The 27,899-nt window shown below is 33.7% G+C and overlaps 1 pseudogene; it reads right to left on the minus strand.

Moving 5' to 3' along the window:
* Positions 1-343: 343 nt before the first annotated feature.
* LOC127106312 (fatty acyl-CoA reductase 1-like) lies at positions 344-27,453 on the minus strand (annotated as a pseudogene).
* Positions 27,454-27,899: the final 446 nt, after the last annotated feature.

The following is a 27,899-nucleotide window of genomic DNA, read 5'->3' on the forward strand; positions in this document are numbered from 1 at the left end:
ACTTTTTTCTCCACGGTTCACTGCCACTCATTGTAAAATTTAAGATTGAAAACATTCAATAATATGATGTGTGAGACAAAATTCAAAAGCAATTACACTGCCAAAATTAATCTATCAACTAATGCAAACAAAATTACGATAGCAAAAACGAGATAAACAAACTACATAGGCAAATTAGTTACCTAGTTTAATCCAAAAATGTTCCACTATAGAAAAGAGAACATCTCTCTAATCCTTTACCAATCAATATTATTTAAATGTTTGAATATTATCAAATGACAAAATAATTACATAATATAATATGTAATCAACTAATACGAACATACAACAATTTATTGCTATATTACACAAAATATTTAGCTCAATTTATATATCTCTAAAGCATCCAACACAACACACACTCAAGATTTCAACACTCACACAAAATAAACATTTGTGTGATTTATTCAATATATACAATATCAACACACTCATCCTCTAGTTTTATTCAAACACTATGAGTTCTAGAACAATAAGAAATATAAACAACTATTTTGAAGACTATTTCATTTGATACTTGACGAGGCCAGGAATGTGTATATTCATCATATACTCTATCCAGTCAATGGTAGTGGGGTCAAAGTTTAATTCTACATTATCCATCTTAGGACCACCCTTTGCTGCCATCCTTAAAATTTCTGTGTTTTTATCGTCAAAGCTGAAATGAAAAATAATTATAATGTTTCATGAATATAAAAAAGGAAATTAAACTTTCTAATAATCAAAGGCTTTATAAAATTACTTACACGAACTTAAAATAGACATATGGTTTGTATAGTGTTGCCAATCGATGCATCATTCTAAGTTTTCTACTTTTCTTATCATAAACATCTTGGAAACTATGGTGACATATTTTGTTCACTAAACTTAAGACCTTGAAAATGTGTCAAACATGTAAAAATGATTAATTATTAGTATAATAATTTCAACATAAAGACAATCAATGAAATTAATTTAACATACCTTTAGTGGTAGGACATGTGTGACTTTAATATAAATGTCGAAAGCAACAAAACTATTCACCAGACATGGATTAGAAATAACTATTGGCTTTCCATTTTGATTTATGCAAGGGGTTTTCTTGAAATAACTATGGCAAAATTTGCTAATATCACAATATTTGAGAGGATTTCTTAATGATGAAGAAACATGATAGATGAAATTCTTAGGAGGTTGTTTTGAATGGATAAAGATAGCTGCAATCACACAATTAATGACCATGTCTGCAGGTATCTGCATTATTCAAACAAAGTTAGAAAACACGTAATAGAACAAGTTAAATAAATAATATGAATTGAAAAAGTTGTATTTAAAATAAACCTAAAAGTTACTTGTAAAGAATCTCCGATAAAAAATAGACAATATCCCTAAATATTAATAATTTCTCTATCTCTTTAACTTATATCATAACTTCATCTCGTTTTAATTAAGAGATTCACTTGGTTCCAGCCTATTGGTATGAATGCTAGACATCAAGATATGATTATTAGTTTGGATGGATGGTGGAAGTTGTGGGAAAGAGCCTCTTAGAGAACTTTTCTTAGGGATGTATCTTATCATTGCTCTTTCATCATCAAGTATTCTAATCAGTTGTGATGCACTAAGCCTTTTCAGTTCAATAATCATTGACTTTCCCATCCTCGATTACCTAAGGTGGTTCTCAGCAGTTGGTCTAACTCATTGTATACTGGTTGAAAAGCTTTTGTGTTGAAAGAGAAGGTCAACGTTCTTAAAGGGGCTCCGAAAACATGGAACCATCAAATTTTTGGTAACCATGATTCCCATATAGCTTCTTTAAGGGAGGAGGTTAGCTCTCTCGATGTGAGAGTTGAGTAAGGTAATATTTATGTGGAGAAGATCAACTCTAGAAGGAACGTTTCCTCAAATATATGGTCCTTGTTTGGAGCAAATATGTCGTAGAGGTCTATAGTTAAATGGATTAAGGAGGGTGACACGAACACTGATTTTTTTTTCCATTTTGGTATTAAGAGTGGGACTTGAAGGAATGCAATTTTAGCTTTTAAGGTAGGTGATGATTGGGTTGAAGGGGTCTATGAGATCTGTCATGAAGTGGTTAACTATTTTCCTAACCATTTTAGAGAACCTCACTATGACCGACCTTGGTTAGATGGGGTCACTTTCTGTTATCTCTTTGAGGAGGATAATATTAGGCTTACCGCTCCCTTCCTCCTCTGTGATATTGATTAAATTGTTGCTTTGGACGATGGCAATAAGATTCTCGGACCTGATAATTTTAACGTTTCCTTCTTTAAGAGGTTTTGGTCCATTCTTAAGGATGATATTGGGGTTATGTTTTGATCACTTTCATCATGTGTTTCTCTTCATCCTAGTTTTTCCTCCTTCTTTGTTATCTTAATTTCAAAGATTTATTCCTCTTCTTAGTCTAGAGACTTTCAACATATCTCCTAGGTGAGATCTCTCTATTAAAGTTTCACCAAAGTCTTTGTGGCTAGACTCTTTAGTATTATGGATAAACTTATTTTTCATAACCAGATTAAAAATAAATTATTGATAAATCAGATTAAAAATAAATTATTGATAAACATGTATTTTTTATTTTCTAAAAAGAAAAACTCAACTCTTACAAAAACTCAGTTTCTCTCCCATCCAAGCTCGCAAGTATGTTTTAATAATTTTATTTTACTTTTAATGAATGTGTTTGCCTAATATAGATACTAAATAATGATTGAAAAGTGAATCTTTGTAATTTTAAATAAAATACTAATTTAATGATATTAAGAATTAGTTAAAAAATTATATTGGTCGACTATTAAATCTTTAATCTGTTTTACTTTTGTGTTTGTTCTATCTATTTAATTTGTGATATTCCAGATCACCATAGTACCTCTGGTATTTTATATGTTATCCAATGCTTGAATTTTAAGTCACTTTTATTTTAAATTAATTTTACAAAATCAATTATATTTTCGTCTCTTCGAAATCAAAAACATTAAAATCAAGACGATATATATAAAAAGAAGCTAAACACAACGGATACACTTACTGCATCTAAAATTGTCTTGGGATTACCAACAAAAGATTTCAGTTTCCCTATACCATAGTTATATATCACACCATCAATAGTTCTGTAAACACAAATTAAGCAATTTATTACAAACAATGATACATATATCTAAAAACTGACATATAACATAATATTGGATAATGGTAAAATAAATATCGGCAATAAAATAAAGAAGTTTTTTTTTAAATATACAATTTCTTAAAAAAAATCCAAAAATATCCCCTTTTTAAAAAAAAATACAAAAATGGGCATTTTTTGCCCTAATTTGCACTTGGGCGCCACCCTAGTTGGCGCCTACCCTTAAGGGTAGGGCAAGTCGCCACTAGGAGTGGCGCCTACCCTTAAATATTTTTATTTTTTTTAATATGTTTTTTTTTAAATTTTTTTTAATTTTTTAATTTATATTTATTATAAATTATATTAATTTATATTAATACATATATATAAATAATATTATTTACAAGATATATATATATATATATTATATATAATATATATATATATATATATATATATATATATATATATATATATATAATTTATATATATATTAATTTAATTTATAAGTAATTAATACTACCTCCGTTCCTATTTGTAAGAGACAAATTGTAACTTTCATTTGGTCCTTTTTATAAGAGACACATTATAAAATTAAATTTTATTAATTGAGAAATCTCATTTATACCCTTAGTAAACAAAATGCAATATTTATTATTCATTGGGCATTAATGTTTTGAAAAGAACGTGCTATGTATATTCCCCATACACATAATGGGTATCTAAAGCCAAACCTACTCAATCAAATTAATAAAAAACTAAAAGAAAAATGGTAGTGTATAAATATATTAATGGATATCATCATGTATATTACCATGCATATAACTATATATGTTAGCCAAGTATATTAACGTGTCACACAGTAATCAATATATAAAGAGATTGCTCACCATTTTCATCTGCCATGGACTTAATTCTAGTAGATGAAAACTAAATTTCTAGTATGATTGAAATGAAACACCAACTCTCTTTATATAAAAAAGACAAATATACTACCAAAATTGGTGGGAAGATTATTTTGGTTTTTAAAATTTGGTGGGAAGATGTATAAAAAAAATAGAGGGAAATTTAATTTGCATCTAATTTTTCATGATGAGAACGTGGAAAGCCAATTTTTTTGTTGTAATTATTTTTGGATAGAATAAATGCTGACCAATTTTTATTATATCAATATTTGGCTTAATTATAACATTAATACTACTAAATGTTTAACTTAGGGGTATTTTTGGAAGTACAAGTTTATTTTTCAGAAAAAATAATTAAAAAAAATATTCCTTGGTTTGTGTGATTTCTTATGTTTGTCTCTTACAAATAGGAACGGAGGTAGTATTATTTATAAATTTTTGGAAAAAAAATTAATTTATATACGTGTAAATAAATAATATTTTGTATATATTTGTAAAATACACAATATATATATATATATATATATATATATATATATATATATATATATATATATATATATATATATATATATTATTTTATATATATATATTGATTTAATTTATATGTAATTAATATTATTTTCCTAGATCTTTTTAGGGTTAAGTACATTGGTGTACAACCTAGATCTAATTAGGGTTAAGTACATTGGTGTACAACCTAGATCTTTTCCTATAAATAAAGTGTTATTTCCTTGCATTTTCTTCACCACTATTTCCTATCACTTTCTCTAACAAGTTAAGTTCATGGCATCCCCCAGACCGTCGTCATGGCAGCGAACATCATCAAGGCGCCCGGATCCTGAACCAGTAATCTTAAAAAGGGATGGGCATGTTATTTTCTCGCCTTTGAAACCCCCAATGGAGATGAAATTTTGGAACATCCGTTCGTTGGACCAACTAAAAAGGTCATTGATGTCTTGGTTAGAGGGAGATTACGAACCTGGTGAAGTCATCAGAAGGATTCAGAGGCTTAGAAGAAGTATCTCATTTGAAACTGGAGAAACGGTATGTTCGTGGGTTGAAGTTGAAAGCGACATTGATTGCATCCAAATGATGCATGGATCAGACGACATAGTGTTGACTGTTGTAATTTCCTAGATATTAATGGTTGTTTGTGTTATTGTTGTTGTATTTGTTATTGTTCTAGTACTTGTTCTTGTTTTAGTACCTGTTTTAGTAATTGGTGTTGTAATGTTAGATGTTTGTGTTTGTTGTTCCAGTGTCATCTTCTATTTGGAATGAAAAGTAAACTTTATTGATAAATAGCATTGATACACATAGTTATGAGTATGAAAACTATGTTGTGGAACTAGATCCACGATATGGACATTTGTTCTTATTATGCCCTAGTTGTCTACATATGCTACACTTCCTCTGCATTTTCTCTGTGACGTCCATTTCAGTTCTAATGCGCCTGCTATTTGGGCGACCACTTTTATTCCGCCGCATCGATTCGTTGTGCCAAACAATTTCCCCGTCATACTCTGGCCAATATGCCTCCAATGCTACCACCGGAAAGGGATTGTCGTATACATTTAGCAATGTTGCAACTTTGTAGATGGGAGACACTAGCGATAATGCATCGAAGTGGTTGTGTGAACACGCTGCAATGACATGGGAACAAGGCATACGATAGGCCTGAAAATGACCACAGTCGCACCAACAGTCTAGTAGTAGGACCCTATACTCTTGTTTGGGAAGCCCCTGGTTGTGGTCAATTGTTTCCTTGACACTAAAAGTGTGGCCATGGCGGTCGAATTCCGTAACCCCATGGCTGCTGGCTTTGGCAGATTCCTGCCTCATAAACTTCATGCAGGCATCACTATATACTTGCTCTGTCGATATTATCGATCCACCTCCCTGCATCAGAATTTGCCAACACTATTTCCCGGCGGTAGTATTGGAATCCAGGTTGGTTTAATGCATAACCCGCGTTTATCAAATTTTGCTTCAAGAAATTATCTTTGAACTCCCGCATAAAATTTTGAGCAATATGCCTGATGCAGTAGACATGCGTAGACGGGGGGTCATGCCAACCATTTGCTGGATTATTGTATGCACTGTCGATAGAAGCGTGCCTGTCAGAAATCACACAGATGCCAGCTTGTGGAGTCACGTGCGTTCGGAGATTCTTAAGGAAGAAACTCCAAGCAGCAGCCGTTTCTCCTTCAACCAATGCAAAGGCTATTGGGAAAATATTTGAATTTCCATCTTGTGCGACCGCCATCAGTAACGATCCTTTGTATTTCCCATACAGCCAAGTTCCATCGACTTGAATAAGTGGCTTGCAGAATGTGAAACCGATGATGCAGGGACGGAATGCCCAGAAAAGTCTATGGAATATTCCATTACCTTCTAGACGAGTTCCATCAGGGGATTGTGCCGGCAAGTTCTCCATTATAGAAACTGTCCCAGGTGAATACAAATGTAGTGCATCCAGGTAGCGCGGAAGTTGTTTGTATGATTCCTCCCAATTACTGTATACCAGTTCAATTGCCTTGGTTTTCGCTAACCAAGCCTTTCTGTACGACGGTGTATATTTGAAAACAGCCACACAATGGGAGATAATAGTTTTGACCTTGAGTGACGGGTCAGCCTCAACAAGAGGTATTATGGAATGGCAGATCATATCATGGCTAAGTTTGCGATGATCTTGTGCCATGTTTGTGTTGACGCAAGTGTGAGCTTGAGAAATGGACCCTATCACCCACGCATTATGTTTCTTCTTGTACGATGCCATCAACCTATACCCACACTCCGGATTTTTGCATAAAATAACGTATCTTTCCGGATTTGATTTGTTAACATCGTAGTCAACACAGTTTTTCAAGTGCCAGTTTTTTATTGCTAACAGACACTCTTCCTTGGTCCGAAATTGGTCACCCTTCTTTAACTCCTCATCATACCTCATATATGGGTTGTAGAACATATCTGATGAGGGCTCATCGTCGCCCAAGTTAAGGGTTGTGAAGTGCGCAGGCGGTGAGTAGCGTTGCACTGTAGGTATTTGGACTTGGTCTTCGTCTTCGGAATCACGGTTCACCAAGTCATCAACCACGTCTTCTGCATCATCAACCACATCGTCTTCAACGTGGTGTTCAACATGTTGTTCGTCATCATCCACAGGATCAATAACCTGTGACTGCATATTCTGAGTTGGTTGAAATTGTTCCAACACAATGTACAACACTATATATTCGTAACCAGAATACTCATGGTTACGAAACATGTATTGTGCCTCCATGTCATTTTGAATAAATGACTTATAAAACCTGACTGAGTTATTTTCAGAAAAAAAAGGTTGTTGATAAAAAATTTGGGACACGGGTTGTCTAAGTTTGGACTCAATCTTTTTTTTCAGATAAGAGAAGTCAGCTCCTCTATTTAGACAAAAACGAGTGCAATCGGTGTTTCTAAATAGGAAGCCAGACATATCACATTCATAAGTCTCACCATTGACGTGAGCTTTGATTTTGTATTGTGATGAAGATGCCATGATATGTGAGGGTTTTGTGAAGATTTTGTGAAGATATATGTGAAGATATTTTGAAGATATATGTGAAGATATTGTGAATACCTTTGTGAAAATGTGTGTGAATATTTATACTACCACCATGTCTGCAACCAAGCCCACACATCTTTGCATGCATGCCTTCACCACCCACCGAGACCAATGCATGCCAACCTATCCACCTAGCCTGCACCTAGCCTGAACCTAGTCTGCAAGATTCCCACGCATGCCTTACACATGTCACATCTTTGCATGAAACACTACCACCTAGCCTGAACCTAGTCTGCAAGATTCCCACGCATGCCTTACACGTGTCACATCTTTGCATCATCAGGTTCCACCAAGTCTTCCCCAAGACAAGACAAGTGCAACCTAATCTGTACCAATGCATGCCAACCTATCCACCTAGCCTGCACCTATCCTGAACCTAGTCTGCAAGATTCCCACGCATGTCTTACACGTGTCACACCTTTGCATCATCAGGTTCCACCAAGTCTTCCCCAAGACAAGACAAGTGCAACCTAATCTGTACCAATGCATGCCAACCTATCCACCTAGCCTGCACCTAGCCCGCACCTATTCTGCAAGATTCCCACGCATGCCTTACACGTGTCACATCTTTGCATCATCAGGTTCCACCAAGTCTTCCCCGAGACAAGACAAGTGCAACCTAATCTGTACCAATGCATGTCAACCTATCCACCTAGCCTGCACCTAGCCCGCACCTATTCTGCAAGATTCCCACGCATGCCTTACACGTGTCACATCTTTGCATCATCAGGTTCCACCAAGTCTTCCCCAAGACAAGACAAATGCAACCTAATATGTACCAATGCATGCCAACCTATCCACCTAGCCTGCACCTAACCCGCACCTATTCTGCAAGATTCCCACGCATGCCTTACACGTGTCACATCTTTGCATCATCAGGTTCCACCAAGTCTTCCCCAAGACAAGACAAGTGCAACCTAATCTGTACCAATGCATGCCAACCTATCCACCTAGCTACAAGATTCCCACGCATGCCTTACATGTGTCACATTTTTGCATGTTCAATCTACTTGAAAACGAGTATAAATAGAAGGTCATTCTTGCAAGTTTTCATCAACCACTAACACTTTTATTCAGAGAACTCCGGCGAAACTTCTCATCCACCAAGCTTCGTTCTACATTGCAATCATGTCTCTTCTTACCATGGGCCAAGAACACAGAGTCACTAGGGCAAACATTGCCTCATTCGTAAGTTTTTCTTGAACATTGCCTCTTTCGTATGTTTATAATTTGTTTTTTAAAAGTCCAATCTAATGATTGTTTATATTGTTTGTTTTTAAAAGATCCCAAGAAATTTCGTCAACGTTCACACCCTATTCCTTATCCAGACCCATGGTGCGTACCTTACATAGAGCGTGCGGGGTTCGGTCATGTTATGCATGTCATAAATGCCACAATTGATGTCAAATTTATTCTTGCTTTGTGTGAACGTTGGAGACCAGAGACACACACTTTTCACCTACCAACCGGTGAATGTACCGTCACACTAGAGGACGTGTACATGCTTTTGGGTCTTCGAATAGATGGTAAGCCTGTGACTAGAAATGTTCAACAGCCCAACGAAATATGTGTTCAAATGTTGGGGGTAGATCTGGTCGAGGGTGAGGGATCTGCAAAAGCAAGGGGTCAGGGTATTAAACTATCGAGCCTCCAATTCTACCACGACTCCATAACTTTGACTGAGGATTCGTCCGAACAAGAAAAAGTCATAAAAACCAGGGTTTACATTATGTTATTGTTTGGGAACTTGCTATTTCCCGAAGGCACGGGAAATAGCATAAACTTTATGTACTTGAGTTTGCTCGAGGACATTGATAGAATAAGCACGTATAGTTGGGGTTCTGCTGTATTGGCTTTCCTATATAGCTCTTTGTGTAAAAATGCACAAAATGACCACTGTACATTTTCCGGATGTGCTTTTTTGCTCCAAACATGGGGGTGGTGGAGATTGCCGAGGCTAGCCCCAGAAAATCCTAACGTCTACTCCTTCCCCTACGCAACTAGGTAAATTTATGATATTATTTCATTTTGTATATTTATTCTATAAATATTTGTAAATATTATTATTTATCTTTTTTTGTTTAGGTTCATTACAACCGGACTAGATTACAGTCTTACCCCCAAAAATAAAATAATATTTTATCGTCAACTCTTGGATCGTCTCCGAGCACAAGATGTATTACCACTAAATCACTCATTTTCTAACTGATTTATTAATATCAAGCATTCTCAATAAATAACATATTTACTTTTTTCTTTGCAGTTTATTTGGAGGCCATATTTGGGATTGGAACATCAACCCAACCCCGAAGATGCAGCTATTTGGACAGCAAAAACGGCTATAATGCGGTTCACCACTGTGGAGATGCACCAAAGTGACCGTGTCAAACTGCAATTCGAAATGCATAAAGAAATCCCAGGCCCCCCAATGTCTTTGGAACCTTGGCATCTAAAAAAAGTCAGCCACCAGTGGTATTCCCAAAATTGGAAGGAATTTGCAAAGGAGTTCCGTAAAATGTGGAAAGACCGTGCCCATTATGTTCTACAATTTCCGGTGGCGCCCAACGAAATGAAGTCGACAAGGGAATATGTGGATTGGTATAGAGCAAATACAAATCCAGAAATGATTGTGTCTGACCCATTCTATTTGGACGATCCCCGGATGCAACAACCATATTTCCAACAACAACAACCACCACAATATTCCCAACAACAATAACCACCACAGTATTACCAACAACAACCACCACCACCATTTTACCAACAACAACAACCACCACCTTATTACCAACAACAACCACCACCACCGTATTACCAACAACAACAACCACAACACATGTCCACCCCCCAACCAAATCAACACTACATACCACAAACTCAACCCCAATACCATGAAGATTAACATCACCAACCTCAACATTCCCACCACCATCAACAGTCCCAACATCTACCATAATATCAATCCCCCCACATCCACCAATCCCAACACTTCCATCACGACAATGTCCCGAGCTCTTCCAGTCCTCCACCTAGCCCCGAAACGGGTATACAAGAGGATTACCAACAAGACTACTACACACCACAACAAACATTGTTCTTTGGCCAATCCGATTCAACCCTAAACTACCAAAGACCATATTTCGAGGGCACACCCAACAGTAGTCAGTTTGTCCCACCGAGACAAAGCTTTGAGGGCGCAAAGGGCACCCGTCTTTCCTACAGCATTGAAGGGACTTCGACCCAACCACAACGGCAAACGGCAAGGGGACACGTTAGGACTAGGGGTGGTAATAGGGAAGCACCACCACCACGTGAACCGTTTAGGCGAGTAGTTAGACCTCCCCCGTGCGGATCGTACCAGGGACCGCATCATATGTGATAAATCTCAAATTAATAATGCATTTTAATCATATCTTTATAATATTTGTCTTGTGTATTATTTTAATAAAAATATTTTGTGTTTATTATCTTTAAAGATATTGTGTATCATATCTTTATATATATATATATATATATATATATATATATATATATTATATATATATATATATATATATATATATATATATATATATATATATATATATATATATATATATATATATTTACATGTATATAAATATTTATTTACACGTATATAAATTATTTTTTTTTCCAAAAATTTATAAATAATATTAATTACTTATAAATTAAATTAATATATTTATAAATTAATATATATATATATATATATATATATATATATATATATATATCTTGTAAATAATACTATTTATATATATGTATTAATATAAATTAATAAATTAAAAAAATTAAAAAAAAAACATATTAAAAAAAAAAATTTATTTAAGGGTAGGCGCCACTCCTAGTGGCGACTTGCCCTACCTTTAAGGGTAGGCACCAACTAGGGTGGTGCCCAAGTGCAAATTAGGGCAAAAAATGTCAATTTTTGTAATTTTTTTGAAAAAGTGGGTATTTTTGGATTTTTTTTTAAAAAATTATATATTTAAAAAAAAACTTCTAAAATAAATACTTAGTAATATACAATTAAATCAACTTTATATCTTTTATTTAAAAATAATATTCAAAAATAAAAGAAAAAATTCATAAAATAGTTTATTTATCGTTCAAAAGAATTACTCATAATAAGAAGATGCTATGTGATGAGCCCTGTTCCACATAAATTTAATATTTTAACATTTGTAAGTAAGTTTGAATATACCTTAAACCTTCTATCCAACCAGGAAAGGGATCTTTATGATACATTATCTTTATGATGCATTAAAAGCATCTCTCCCATTGCTTTTGTGAATACATATGTGTTTGGCCATCCATGCAAATTTGCTCTATTTTTTCAGATCACAAAAAATATATTTTAGATATGTAACCTGAGAACCACTCAAGATAAAAGAATAATTTGACTAACCTTTCCATTCCATAATCTTTCAATGCAAATTTCATTGTATTTTCATCTGCATTCATTGCTTGGAGTTTTGCTATTTTGCTGTGTAACAATTTCATTTCTGTGTGTATGTCTAATTTTGAGTTCTCTTTTAGAGATTGACCCATCTCAAATGCTTTCTCTCTAACAATTCCATCTTCATACTTAGCATTTCCGCACACATATGCTACAAGTTACGAGGCTTATGTTATAATTAGTAATTAATTAAAATAAATTAAAGACAAAAAAAACGAAACAAATGTATAATTTGAACCATACAGAACATTACCCGTGGATATGTGGACAAAAGCCTTTAGCTTTTGACAATTCTTTGCAAAGTTCAATGCATGTAAAGCTCCTTTTGTATTAACACCCATCAATATGTCAAATCTATAGAGAAGTTGATAGAATGTGAATTATAGATTAAATATCATATTAAAGTAGAACTTATATTAGTTGTTATTTTAATTTGTAATATTTTCTAGAATGTTTTTAAAACTTTAAAATGTTATTTAGCTGAGTTTTAATTAGTTATTCAACATTTAGTTTATTGAACTAAATCCATTAGTATAGTTATATATGTAGTGTGTTTAACACATCAAAAGTAAAAGAAATCAAATGAAAATTAAATGAAAGAAATCAAATGAAATTATTTTATTTTATCCTTTTTATCTTCTTGCTTTTTTAGTTTAGAATTTTATAACATTTTCATAGTTTGTTAGGGTTCTTATTTTAGAACTCTAACAAAAATGAATTATTATTATGCTCAAATGATGAGATTTATTTGAATAATTATAGTATTTAACTTATCTTTGTCATGTCTTCGAATTTTTTAATCTCATTGCAAGATGACAGGTATTTTTATTCTTGTTATGGTGGGAGTTTATTTGATTGGTTGGTAAAGATAAACTCTTCATCGATGTATCATCTTATACATCTAATCTAATGTGAAAGAGTTAGAGGATAAATGTACTCTTTTTTTTTTATTTGAAATTGATTATATAAATTTCAGCTGAACTCTTTATCCTTATTGACTTCAGAGTCATATTTATCTTGTTTATCTTATTTAGCTTATTTATCCTTGAACGATTTACCATTAAAAAAAAATATTTAACTTATCTTGTTTTTATGAAAATTAGGATTCACCTTTCATCGAATTTGGTAGTTGCAGCGGAATGGACAAGTACGTCAATCCCTTGAAATATCTCATTTTTAAGTTTTTCATCTTTTATTCCCAAGTTTTCAATAGCAACATCTCCTGCAATTGCTACAACCTTCTTTGATATGAAAGAACTAAAATCTTCACCCAACTTGGCTCGTAGTACGCGAAATAAATCAATATTAAAAACCTGATATGTGACAATTACATCAATTTCAGTGAGAAAACAAATACTATATGCCTCTTCATTTTTAGTCAGTCATTTTTAGTTTTAGTTTTATTTTTAAGAACTTTTTAATATCTGAATAAGAATGATGAACCTCATTTTGCAAGCGCTGTTCAGCCAAATCAGAGTTTGAAGCTCTTATGAGTAGATACAGTTTTTGTATCTCAGGTTGGATCCTTAGTATCTTTTCAACAAAAACTGCACAAAAGATAAACTCAAAAATCATAATATATAGTGAAATAAATTTTAAATAGTTTATTATTTTACCAAAAATATTATATAGTACCTTTTGCCAAGAAACCAGTTGCACCGGTCACTAAAACAGTCTTTCCCTTGAAGAAGTCTTGCATGTTTCCAGAGTTCATAGTAGGAAAGAAGGAAAGTGATAAAGTTATGATTTGGTAATGCTTATTTTATTGCATGTCAAGTATCTTATTTATATCAGAATGAGTACAGCACAGTAGTTTGTCGGTGACAAGATATGTGATTTGGAAGAATTTGTGAGTTTTTTCTTCATATGCCCTCTATTTCAAATTCTTTATCCAATATGTTCCAGTCTGATTTTTTTTTCCCAATCTACCCCTTTTTCAATTAGGGCTCGTCATTTCAAGTGATGAGGGGATGAAGGCCCAAATTTTTCAGTTGTAGCTCGTCACTTCAAGTGACGAGGACACGAAGAAGTTTTTTTTTTTTAATATTGTAAATACTTTATTAAATATTAATAATAATTAATATAATTGATTTTTAATTATTAATTTTATATTTGGTGAATAATTATTAATATAAATGAGGATTTGATTTAGTATTTAATAAAGTACTATATTAATTCTATATTTCGTGAATAATTATTAATATAAATGAGGATTTGATTTAGTATTTAATAAAGTACTATATTAATTCTATATTTGGTGAATAATTATTAATATAAATGAGGATTTGATTTAGTATTTAATAAAATATTATATTAATTCTATATTTGGTGAATAATTATTAATATAAATGAGAATTTGATTTAGTATTTAATAAAGTACTATATTAATTCTATATTTGGTGAATAATTATTAATATAAATGAGGATTTGATTTAGTATTTAATAAAGTACTATATTAATTCTATATTTGGTGAATAATTATTAATATAAATATAGAATTAATAATTAAAAATCAATTATATTAATTATTATAGTATTTAATAAAGTATTTAAAATATTAAAAAAAAAAAAATTTCTTCATGTCCTCGTCACTTGAAGTGACGAGCTCCAACTGAAAAATTTGGGCCTTCATCCCCTCGTCACTTGAAGTGACGAGCCCTAACTGAAAAATGGGGTAGATTGAATTTTTTTTTCAGACGGGGACATATTGGATAAAAAATTTGAAATAGAGGGCATATGAAGCAAAAACTTAGAATTTGTTGGTCTATTATTATTAATGTGAAGTAGTTTGGAGACATGTTAACATCATACAACCAACTGACAATAGTGTAGTTCGAGACATATGTTACATGATACTCCCTGTAATCCCTTCGTCCTAATTATAAAATAGTTTGGACATTTTATACGAATTAAAAAAAGAGATTAATTATTGTATATTATCGGTGTAAAAAAATTTACATCGTCGATTTATCAACATCATTCATTTGTATTATTTTAAAATTTTTTAAAATAAAAGTCAAACTTCTTTTAATATTCGACGTTTATGATTAACTGACGGTGTAAAATCCTTTTACACTGTCGGTGTATTTCAATTAAACTCATTAAAAAATAATTAAAAAATATGAATTAATATAGTACGAGGAAAATCTATACATGACTTTATAATATTATTCTTTATTTATTAAGATAAAAGATTTTTTTTTAAAATTAAAAGAAAAAATAGTAAAAAATAATAGATGAAATATTAAAAAAAAAAATTAATATTACATTGAAATTGTGAATCAGTTTATAAATTGGGACAAATTTATTTGGACAATAATTCATAAATTTATAAATCGACAAAGTGACTTTTTAAAATAGAGGAAGTATTATTTTTGGACAATAATTCATGTGCATCTCTATTTGTACATCTATATAACATTTTGTTAATCACGTCTAGAAATGTATGTTGTAGGATTAGGTTCTGCTTAATTGCAATTTCGGTTCTTTATTTTTTTTCTTCATTTAGTCTATATTTTAATATTTATGTTTTTAATCTACTTTTTTTAAGGATTTTAATCTTTTTTTTTAAGATCAATTTTTAATGATATGACATTGAGATTGTTATGTGTCATTGTTACATTTATCAAATTTAAATCAAATTTATTTAAAATTATTATTTATTTTATTAATAATATTTTAAACAAAAACAAAATTAAAAATATCATAATTTTCAACTATTCATCCAGATTCTGTAGTTATATGTTCCTAATTCATTTAGGGTGAACACCTAAATCTGGTTTATTTGTTGCTTGTCTAATTGCTTCAATATTTGATTTTATTTCGATTTATTGAGTCTCATTCGTGATTTAACTTCTCAAAATCAAGTTTGAAAATATTTGTTTTTAGCATGCATAAACCATTAGTTAGATTTGATCTTGATCATGATGTCTTTGATCAATTGCATTAGTAAGTGGAATGAAAATCTTTTATGTTTTTTATTTTAGTTTGATTCAAAGTAAAATCTCAAAGTTTTTTTAAAACCATAAAAAATTTAGATTTTATGTGTTTGATTCGAATCATGGAATCAAACATAATTTCTGATTAAAATCTAATTGGGCAGAGGCATAACTAGATTTTTTAAACCATTTGATTCGAATTATTTTTACACATGATTCGAATCAATTTCTTGTTGTTCACCTCTGCTTGATTTGATTTGAATCAAATATTGAACATGATTCGAATCATACACTTTTTTAGCATTTTTCAGTTGGGACGGTTGCATTTGATTCGAATATTTTTTTGTACATGATTTGAATCACAAGGTCCTTCTAGTGCCAAGGCTGAATATGTAGCCGCTTGTATTTGTTGTGCATAAGTCTTATGACTAAAGCAACAAGTATTAGACTATTATTTAAAACTTGGTTGTGTTTCGATTAAGTGCAATAGTACTAGTGCAATAAGTCTCACTAAGAATCTGGTATTTCATTCACGGAGCAAATACATTGAGATTCGACACCATTTTCTTATAGATCATATGCAAAAAAGAATGTTGTTTTTGAATATGTTGACACTAAAAGTCAGCTTGCTGGCATTTTAACAAAATCATTGTCATCAAATTCCTTTCACGATTGGTAGGAATTTGGCAATCTTAGACTCTTCACGCCATAAATAGAATGGGGATTTTGTTTAGTTTCATTTGCTATATATATTTTGTTTTCAATAACGATCATACCACAATTGAACAGTGGTTTGAGAACAATAAGCCCTAAATGTGGAGCATTATTGGTTCTCCCTAAGCAGTTAGTGTGATTCCTGTTTCATCCCCGGCAGTATGTCAGCACCCGGTGTTTGTTGATTTCCCCAGCCGAGTTGTTCATCTTCTCCAGTTGAGTTGGTGATTGACCTCCCTTGAGTTGTAGGCATGTTATTGCAGCGGTTTGCATGGCTTCGGCCGAAATTTGTTTCCTCACAAGTCGCCATCAGATTGGTCCCTAATCAGAGTTTTTTCTTGGTTTTGAGCAGCTATTTGTGTTTATCCCCTACAGGGTTGTCTCCCATGTGATAGGGTGTTGACCTAAAATTCTCCGCAGAGTTGATAGCAGTTTCCTCATCAGATATCCTCCTTTCTTCCCCAACTTGGGTTGAGCCTTCGAGATGTTTGATCTTTCTCCAGTTGATGCCTCCATCCTGTTGAGATTGGCTAGGAACTATATCGATGATTCAAACCAGCGACGTTTTGTATCCTTTGCGATTGTTTTGTCAGCATAATCATCATACATATACATATACATTCAGAAACTTCATAATTGCACGATTACACCTTATGATTCATCAATGTTCTGATTCTCTGTTATGGTGGTACTTTATCCTCATGAGGATTTGGTATGTCTATCCTCCTTCAATTGTAGAGTGTCACCCCCTAAGCAAAAAAAAACTTTAACCTTTCTCCTTTCCCCACTGAGTTATTTCCTCGTGGATGATTATTATTTTAGTTTCCTTCCCAGTGGATTATCTGGATGGAAACCCTCCCCTTGAGTTATATCCTCATTGGGTTGAGTCTTGATTGACCGTTTCTTTCTAGATCTTACCTAGATAGATGTCCTTGGTCCTCTAAGAGTCTATTACCTAGTAACTGGTAATATTCTTCTTAGTTTGCAATTTGTTACTTCTTGCCGAATACCCGACAAAAGTAACCCTTTTTTCCCCCGGCGGATTCGTTTTAACGTATCCCCATGAAGTATATCCTTGATATGTTCATCCTAACCAATGACGAATATTTTCTTCCCCTGCTGTGAGTTTATCCTTGATATGTTCATCTTAACCGATGACGGATATTTTCCCCTTTTGGTATTCTACCCAGTAAAAAGGTAGTTGCAATCCCTATTTTTGTTTCCGGAGAGTTAATCCTTAATATGTTCATCCTAACCGACGACAGGTTTCCTTCTCTTCGCAGTCTTCTGCCCAGTAACCGGTAGTTGTAAATCCTGTTTTTCTCCCCTGTGTAGAGTCTATCCTTGATATGTTCACTTTAACCAATGACGAATATTCTCTTGTGGTTTTCTATCCAGTAACTGATAGATATAATTCATATTCTTCCCCTCAGAGTTTATCCTTGATATGTTCATCCTAATCGGTGACGGATATTCTCTTTTTAGTATTTTATCCAGCATTCAATAGATATAATTCCTACTTTGTTCTGGAGGTTTATCCTTGATATGTTCATCCTAACCGATGACGGGTATCCTCCTTAACATCCCTAGGCAAGTCTATCCTTGATATGTTCATCTTAATCGATGACGAATTTTCTTTCCTTTGAGTCTATCCTTGATATGTTCACTTTAATCAATGACGGATATTCTCTCCCTTTGGTTTTCTGCCCAGTAACTGGTAGTTGTAAATCCTATTTTTCCCCAGGATGTGTATTCTTACCCAGTAACCGGTAATGAATACGCCTCCTGGCGACCCTCAGCGAGTCATCCTTGATATGTTTGCCCTAACCAATAACGGATGTCCTCTCTGCCAGATTTTGTTATCCTCGTACCCAGTAACCGGTAGCGGATGATATATTTCTACTTCTCCTGTGTTGAAGATCTTTTCTTCCCCATTTGAGTTTGAGTGCGCATTTCCTTAGTGAAATCATTGTTCTCTGCTTGGTTCGAGTATTTCAGCTTTGTTCTGATTTACCTGTTTCCCCCGCAGATGTTCCTTTTTGTCCTCTAGTTGAGTCTTTCCATTGATTTATCGTCATGGAACCCCTCGTGTCTCCCCTGCAGTTTGAAGTCGTTGTCTGGCCTACGCATAACCCTTTTGTCCCTCAGAGTCTCTGTCTCCCTAGTGAGTTTTCCTTATGGAATGCATTATGCTCCTGTGGACTTTCAGTCTCTCCGAATTCTTTTCCTTTGTGGCAACATTTCCCCACAAAGATTCTTTTTAATATCACTACGCCAAAAACTGGAATAGACAGCGCACCTTAGAGGGCGCTTTCTTAAAGAAGCGCACTCTAAAGTGAAGAGAAAAATAAGGAGGAATAGACAGCGCACTTTAGAGGGCGCTTTTGTAACAAAGCGCCCTCTAAAGTGAAGCGAAAAAATAATGAGGAAATGGAGGGACACCAATAGAGGGCGCGTTTATGAAAGCGCCCTCTAAGGGTACCCTTAGAGGGCGCTTTTAAAAAAGCGCTCTCTAAGTCCATGTACATTTCCAGTTTATAAAGCGCTTTTGGAAAGCCTTAGAGAGCGCTTTTAGAAGCGCCCTCTTAGGCCCCCTTTAGAGGGCGCTTTTTTTACAAAAGCGCCCTCTAAGGTCCCCTTTATTAAACATTAAAATTATAACATATATACTGCATGTCTCTTTATTTTCCCTCTCTATATGCTATTTCGTTTATGTAACTGGGTTTTCTCTCTACTGCGATTACTCTCGTCCTCCGTTCGTTCTCCCTCCCTCACCGTCGTCGTCGCCGTCGCCTTTTTCTGTTGTTGCGTTCACGTTCACTGAGTTATCTGCGTCCACCGTCGCTGTTCACTTTCTTCTCCATCGTTACCGTCACCTTGAAGGTATTTCTCTTCTCCATCGTTACCGTTCACTTTCTTCAGGTGTTTGATTAGGGCATTTTCTAAACTGAGTTTTACATTTTGTGCATTATGTTGATTAATGTTGTTTAGGGCAAACGAGCACTATATGGTGTTCATGAGCACCTTGTTGTAAGGTTTTTTATTTCTGATTGAAAACTGATGTCATTTGGAGTGTGTTTGAGCTTGTGCTTGGAGGTTTGATGATTATGGATGCAAGTTTGTTCATGTTCCAAACACCATAAGTTTGCATTGGTCTTTTGTATGCAGTAGGTGTGTGTGAGTTTGTATTCAATAATGATGAAAAAAAGAGAGAGTTTAGATTGTTGTAACATGAGAGAAATGGAAGGTATATGAATGTGTTTTTTGTGTAGCTTCACGAATATGGTCATTGTCTTACTTGGGTCTTATTGAATCATTTCTATATTACAGATAAAATGGCTAACCAAGACGATACCCATGACGCGAGTGGATCACGTAACAATGTTGAAAAAGAAATCAAACGAGGATTGACTGTTATGAAGTCAATCATTCGTGTAAGAGACAAGGGTGAAAAATTCGAAGTACATTGGAGTGCTGAAGACCAACTAATTGAGCCTAACAGTTCAATGTTGGCAAGTTACATTGGTTCCCTTGTTCGACAACATATTCCGATTACATGTGATAATTGGAGAAGTCCGGAATTGAAGGTTGGCAAAGAAAAAATATGGTCCGAGATACAGGTACTTACCATATATTATTATATGTTTTTTTTGTTGACTATTTGTTAACCATATATTGTTATAATATTACTTATAATAACACACTTCATTTGTATGTTTTCTAGAGATCCTTTCACATCGATGAAAGCCGGCAAAAATATTGTATTCAATTGGCCGGAAAAAGACTCCGAGGATTTCGATCCTTTTTGTCCAACAAATTTCTCAAGGATGAGGAAGGAAACTTTGTTGAAGCAGAACGGCCAATGAAGTATGCGGAGATTATTTCAGCCGAAGAATGGGATAACTTTGTCGTCAAACGAAGAAACGAAAAATTCCATGTAATGTCTATTAATTATGGTATTATACAATTGTTAAGTTACTTGGTTCTAATATGCCTTAAACTTTTTTATCCAGGAAGTAAGCGACAAAAATCGGAAAAGGGCATCAAAACCCGCGTATCCGTACAAAAAAGGGCGTACAGGATATGCACGGTTACAACAAAGAATTGTGAGTATATTCAAATGCTATGAGCTTATACATTGTCACAATATGTTATAATTGATGATCTTATAATCTGATTCAATTTGTAGCTAGCCGAGGAGAAAAGTGACGCAACATCTCTTCCGGAGCACGTATTGTGGAAGGCTGCTCGGGTTGGGAAGGATGGGGTTGTCGTTGAAGCGGTTCAAAATGTTTATGACGAATGTGTAAGTATATGTAACATTATTTATTTAATTATATCGAAAATTTTGTTAGACATATAATTCATTTTTAATCTCCTCTAATAATATATCAGGAGACTTTATCCCAAACCTTACCTTCAACCGAGGTCCAGGATTGCAGGAGCGTACTTAGTCGAGTACTAAATGTTCCTGAGTATTCCGGTCGTGTGAGGGGTAAGGGTTTTGGTGTGACTCCGTCGTCATTTTATAAAAAACCAAAAACAAAAAATCCTACCAACAAAGAGGTGATGGAGACCTTGGCGGAGTTAAGGGCACAAGTACTCAAACTGCAAAAGGAGAATGCAAGGTATAGAGAGGAAAGGTGCGGTTCCGAGGCAAAAGATACTAGTGACCGAGCTAGTATCAATTGTCAACCGAAATTTCCCGAGGTAATTATATATGTTATTATGAAATTAAAATAGCACTTTTTTACTTGACACATATACACGTTAACAATAACATTTATTATTGGTTTAGGGCATTACACCTTGTCAGCTGTATCTATCGTCACCAACTTATCGCATAGTTGGCAAGGGAAAAGTGCACAACACTTCGGGTGAATTACTTCACCATAATCCCCTCCCGGTGGGATATATGAAAGTTTCGGTTGACCTTGTATTAGATACCGACGCGCTTCTACCATTACCTGACGTTGTTTCAGAGACAACGTTGATGCGAGATGCAGTCGGATCCTTTGTTGGATGGCCGTCAGATCTAATTTTCCCAGATGCCGAGGTATATATGTTCTAAATGATTATGAATATTTAGTATTCACATTTCAATTCAGCTACAATTATGATATTTAATCAATCCTTATTACATGGTAATGTTAGACTCCTACAAGACCCACACATAAAGCTGGTAAAGGGATTTCAAGACGCATCGAGTCGGTTGCATCTCAAAAAGAGGTACAAATATATATACCCATTGAATTATATACGCAACGATTATGTTGCATCACAAAAAGTCATGATTTAATTTATATGAATTTTTAGGTTCCCGGTCGAAAGTTGAAAAAAGCTGGTAACGATATTCCAACGACGTCCGGGACAAAATCTCAAATTATGATGCGTCTTGAGAAAATGGTGGAAGAGTCCGATATTATGCACGGCGCCATCCGTAGTGTAGATTTTGATGAAGGTGTTTTCGGAATTGCTCATTCCGAAATAATTGCAAAGGAGGACATGCAACAACTTTTTGAACACGAAGAATTGGGCATCACTGTCATTCATACATACATATGGTACTCCGATCAATCTATTATTTACTTAGTTGAACAATTTATTTACACATTTCAATGAGTAGTCTAATGTTTATTATGTTTCTATTTAAGGTATATGTATGTAACATTGATGCGGGGAACTGAATTGTGTAACCGATTCAATTTTATTGCTGCTTCCCGTATCAACACAACGTTTATAACGAAAAATCCAACATCCGTAAAGAATGAACTAGTCGATAGATTCATGGCGGCCGGCGATAATACTACATCCAGTTTGTATTTTTTACCGTTTAATTCTGGCAACGGGTTAGATTTTCTTTCTAATAATTTCATTCTAATCTATGTATATCTTTTACGTAGAAAATTTTCATGCATCTAAATTTTTGTTTTATTTTACAGTGGTCACTGGGTGTTGGTTGCTATGGATCTTTCGAGACTAATGGTGTATTATCTCGATTCGTTATCGGGTGATTGGAGTAAATATCCGAGTATGAAGAAGACGGTTGACGCGTAAGTGAAATTCCTCTAAATATTCGTGTGTATTTGTATATTTAATTATGTCTGTCAGATTGATCTCAATATACGTTTTTATTTTGTTAGGGCAATACTAAAATTTAGATCGAAAAAGAATTACCGTAATAGGAAGGACATTACCTGGGTCAGAGTTCAGGTATATATTAAGTATCTTATTTTTGCTTATAATAGTGTTTGTTTTTTTGCTTATAATAGTGTTTGTAAGAAATTAACTATATATATATTGTTTGTTTTTCTGTGTAGTGTCCTCAGCAAAACAATTCGGTCGATTGCGGATTTTTTGTATTGAGATTTATGAGAGATATCATTGCGTTGAATCGTATAGACATCCCAAAAATGGTATGGAATAATAACTTAGGGTTTATTTTAATATTATCGGATATTTCATCTAATTTGTTACTAAATCATGAATATGTTTTATTCTCTTAATTGTAGTACTTTGAGGAATACAAATCTTACTCAAGAGCTCATTTGGATGAAATGAAGGATGAATTGTGTCAATTCATTGTTGATCAAAGAATCATATAGCTAGGTTGTATATTGTTGTACATATATGTATGGAATGTTGTTGTTGTATGCTGTTGTTGTATATATGTTGTATATTGTTGTTGTACTTTTACTAAATCATGAATATGTTGTTGTATATTGTTGATCAAAGAATCATATATTAATGTTGTATATATGGAGGATTAATGTTGTATATAAATGGATTCATGTTGTATATATCAATGGATTAATGGTGTATAACATTGGATTAAAGGATGAAATCAATATGAATTTTACACTTTTGCAGCATGCGAACAGGTTACCAATTAAATATCCACTGTTTTTCAAACAATTTTTTTTAAAATAACTAACACTTTAGAGGGCGCTTTCTGTAGGAAGCGCCTTCTAAACACTTTACATTGACAACTTTAGAGGGCGCTTTGTCCAGAAAGCGCCCTCTAAACACTTTACATTGACAACTTTAGAGGGCGCTTTTTCCAGAAAGCGCCCTCTAAGGAGTCCCTTTATGGACCACTCCAGAGGGCACTTTTTTCTGAAAGCGCACTATAATGTGGCCCTTAAAGGGCCACTTTAGACAACGCTTTCTCCAGGAAAACAAAGCGTTGTCTTTACCTATGCCAACGCCACTTTAGAGGGCGCTTAAAAGCGCTGTTATAGGCCAAAATAAGCGCCCTCTTTTCCCTTATTTGGCGTAGTGTATTCATATCACATGCATCATGAGGTTTCTTAGGGACCAAAATTTGTTTCTATATGTTGTTATTTAAGCCCATTCTACTGAGTCGATACGAAGATTTTAACCTTCATCTCCTCAGTTAGAATGTCCTTAAATAGGGGCAGCTGTAAGACCCCAATTTTGACCCTAAGATCCCTCATGCTATCTCATCATATGCATTGGCATTGGGATCACATCTTGGCATCCTCATTACCCCTCATTCATTGGGTTTGCATTGGGAGAGGTCACCAAGCACCATTTGATTGTATTATATTTTGTATTTTATCATTTTTTACTAACCAATATACCAAAAATATGCCTTTGTATATATCTAACTCTTTTGTAGGTAGGGCACATGCTCACCTTCAATCTATCAAGCTCATATTTAGGGTTTAAGACCCTCATTTCTAAGAGCTCAATCAAGAATGGTCTACAAATGGCTCTAGGTATCATATATGGATCCCCATGATCTCCACATGTTATTTTGATCAATAATTCATCAAGAGTTTGGAATTGGTTTGCCTTGGAAACCCTAGTTCATCTGGGTATTTGTGTAACTTCTTCAACAAGCTTCTTCAACAATTAATCAAATATTTCAAAGGATACTTTAAATTTCATGACCTTATGCATATATGATCTCCCATGAGTCACAAAAGTCAAGAGAATTGCAAGCTAGCAAGTTGGTTGATGGTGGTTAACCAGAGGAATGCATCTGATCAAATCTGGGGTCCCCTAGACCCTATATCCTATAATGTTTGTCATATGAAAATGATTCCAAGATCAACTTTACTCTAAATGACATTCCAAACAACTTTCATGTTGAGGTCTAGAGCTAGTTTTGCTTGGAAAGACATTTTTTATGGTGAAATATTATAGGTCATTTTGTCTAAATTCAAATTGGAGGTCAACTTCCTAAGGCCATAACTTGCTCAATTTTTATGAGATGAAAGATTTCCCAGTTTCACAATCAAATTCAAGGTGTCTACTTCAACTTTGATGTTTGGAGGAATATCTAATTCAACTTTTATGAGCATGTGATATGAGGATACATTATAGGTCATTTTGGACCAATACCATTGAACAAATGATTTTCCTCAACTTCAAAAATGCATAACTCCTTCATATCAAATCCAAATAAGGTCAAATTTGTGACCATTTTGAAGGACTTTGAGAGAGATACAACTTTTATGAAGGAACTTTTTTGATTTGAAGCTCACATAAAAAGTTAGCCAAGATGGAATAAGTGAACACATGGCATGACACTTAGAAAATATTTTGATATGTTTAATTTTCCAAACTTCCACCTCAAAATTCATCATGATACAGGCTTCAAATGGAAAATTGTTCAACATGAAAGTTGTTCCTCGTGATCTAACCTTTCCCAAAAGTCCAATTTCATCCATTTTGGACCAGATTTGAATGGATTATGCATGGCTTGAACATTGCATCATCATTTGGCAAGATTGAACTTCAAACTTCCATGCACATTTACCTAGCATTCCAACATGATCTTAGACTTGTGTACACTCAATTATGGACCGAATGACATGATTTCATGGGCTTGTACACGCCCATGCACCCATGCATCGCACATTGCCAAATTTGGAAGTTCACTTCAAGGATGCGAATATCATTTGAATTAGCTATAAATAGAGACCCTATGCATCAGAAATGAGGACCCCTTCGCGCCAGCTTTGATCCCAAACACCAAACCCTTCCATTTGAGAGGATAAACCTGAGAATTTCCATTGAAAATTGAGTTTGAATCGTACTGTTTTGAGATTCAAATCTCTAGGGATCCAAGACCTTTTGATCATTCTAATATACTTCTGCAAGCATTCTGAGCAAGATCAAGCACAAGCCAAAGTAAGCACCATCGAATTCAGACCTGCATTGAAGGTGTTTTTCAGAAAATTTCATCTCTTCGATTCTCACTCAATTCTCCATAATTCTCTTGGATCCTTTGTTGTCTGAAGTCCTACCAATGTAGGCAACAAGATTGAGTTTCTTTGAGGTCAAATCGAAGCAACTCAAATCAGGCACCTCAAATTTCAACTCCTTGTACCTCTCAATATACTTGGAGTTAGGATGAATTAAGGCCAGATTCGAGCTCAGTGCCATTTTTACTTTAAAAGCATGTCCTTCTTTTTAATTTTGGTGATGGTTATGACTGGAGCAGTCCGGCGAGGCTCGCCTGAGAAGGAGATCGGAGTTGTAGTTCCGGTGGTGAGTTTGCATGTTCAGAGCCGCATGATCCATTTGAAATGATTTAATCATAAGTGTTGGTTTGAATTACCAAGTTTGCAGCATGCTGACTAGAGTCCATTGTGGATTGCGCGCTTGTGACCACTTGATTTGCCACCTCAATTAATGAGGGAGATCAAGTGGTCCACGTTTTTTCTTATTATTTGATTTTCATTTTATTTGTTTTATTTTCATTAATTCATATAATTTTAATATTGATCCAAAAAATATGAGAGTTTCACCAAAAATTTCCAAATAATTCCTCTTTCATTTTCTGAATTAAAATATTTTTTGGATCATTATTAATATTTTTCATGATTTAATTGATTTTGTGAATATTTTTAATTGTTTAAAAATAATTTTAAGTTTCCAAAAATGATGAATTTTTTTCTCCAAGGTCCTTTGACCTTGTTTGACCTATGATAAATCTCATGGTCATTTCTTTGGTGTTTTGATGAGGTTTTAGGAATTTGATGAACCATAATTTAATTTAATACATATCTTAGTTGATTTTATTTATTTAAATGCCAAATAAATATTGTTGAACTTCTAATTTTGACTTGTTGAGTTTGACTTGTGTTGTTGGGCCTTGTTCAAGGTTGATTTGACTTTGTTGAGTTAAGATCATTGGATTTAGGGGATTGATGAAATGTACATTTCCTCTCCCAAAATGAATGAATGATCTTAATTTGGTAAAAGTCCTCTTTTGACTAATTTGTGTTGATTCCATTTTCCCTCCCTCTTCATCTCATTCCCCTTCTTTATTCATTCATATCATGGACCAATGATATCTCTAGATCCTAAAGCTAGTTGATTATAAAATCAACATGAGTATGAATGAGATTAGGTCCACACTTTTGCATATTTTTTTTTTGTATGGTATGTTTTAGGAGCATAGTCCATTATACTATGTCTCTAACATGTATTAACAACAAAAACTGCACAAAAGATAAACTCAAAGAACATAATATATAGTGAAATAAATTTTAAATAGTTTATTATTTTACCAAAAATATTATATAGTACCTTTTGCCAAGAAACCAGTTGCACCGGTCACTAAAAGAGTCTTTCCCTTGAAGAAGTCTTGCATGTTTCCAGAGTTCATAATAGGAAAGAAGGAAAGTGATAAAGTTATGATTTGGTAATGCTTATTTTATTGCATGCCAAGTATCTTATTTATATCAGAATGAGTACAGCACAGTAGTTTGTCGGTGACAAGATATGTGATTTGGAAGAATTTGTTGGTCTAATATTATTAATGTGAAGTAGTTTGGAGACATATGTTAACATCATACAACCTTTCGACAATAATGTAGTTGGAGACATATGTTACATGATACTCCCTTCGTCCTAATTATAAAATAGTTTGGACATTTTATACGAATTAAAAAATATGAATTAATATGGCACAAGTTAAAAAATATGAATTAATATAGTATGAGGAAAATCTATACATGACTTTATAATATTATTCTTTATTTATTAAAGATAAAAGAAAAAATTTAAAAATTGAAAGAAAAAATAATAAAAAATAATAGATGAAATATTGAAAAAAATAACTAATATTGCATTGAAATTG

This window comes from Lathyrus oleraceus, chromosome 7, assembly GCF_024323335.1.
Source record: "Lathyrus oleraceus cultivar Zhongwan6 chromosome 7, CAAS_Psat_ZW6_1.0, whole genome shotgun sequence".
In the NCBI taxonomy this organism is placed as follows: Eukaryota; Viridiplantae; Streptophyta; class Magnoliopsida; order Fabales; family Fabaceae; genus Lathyrus; species Lathyrus oleraceus.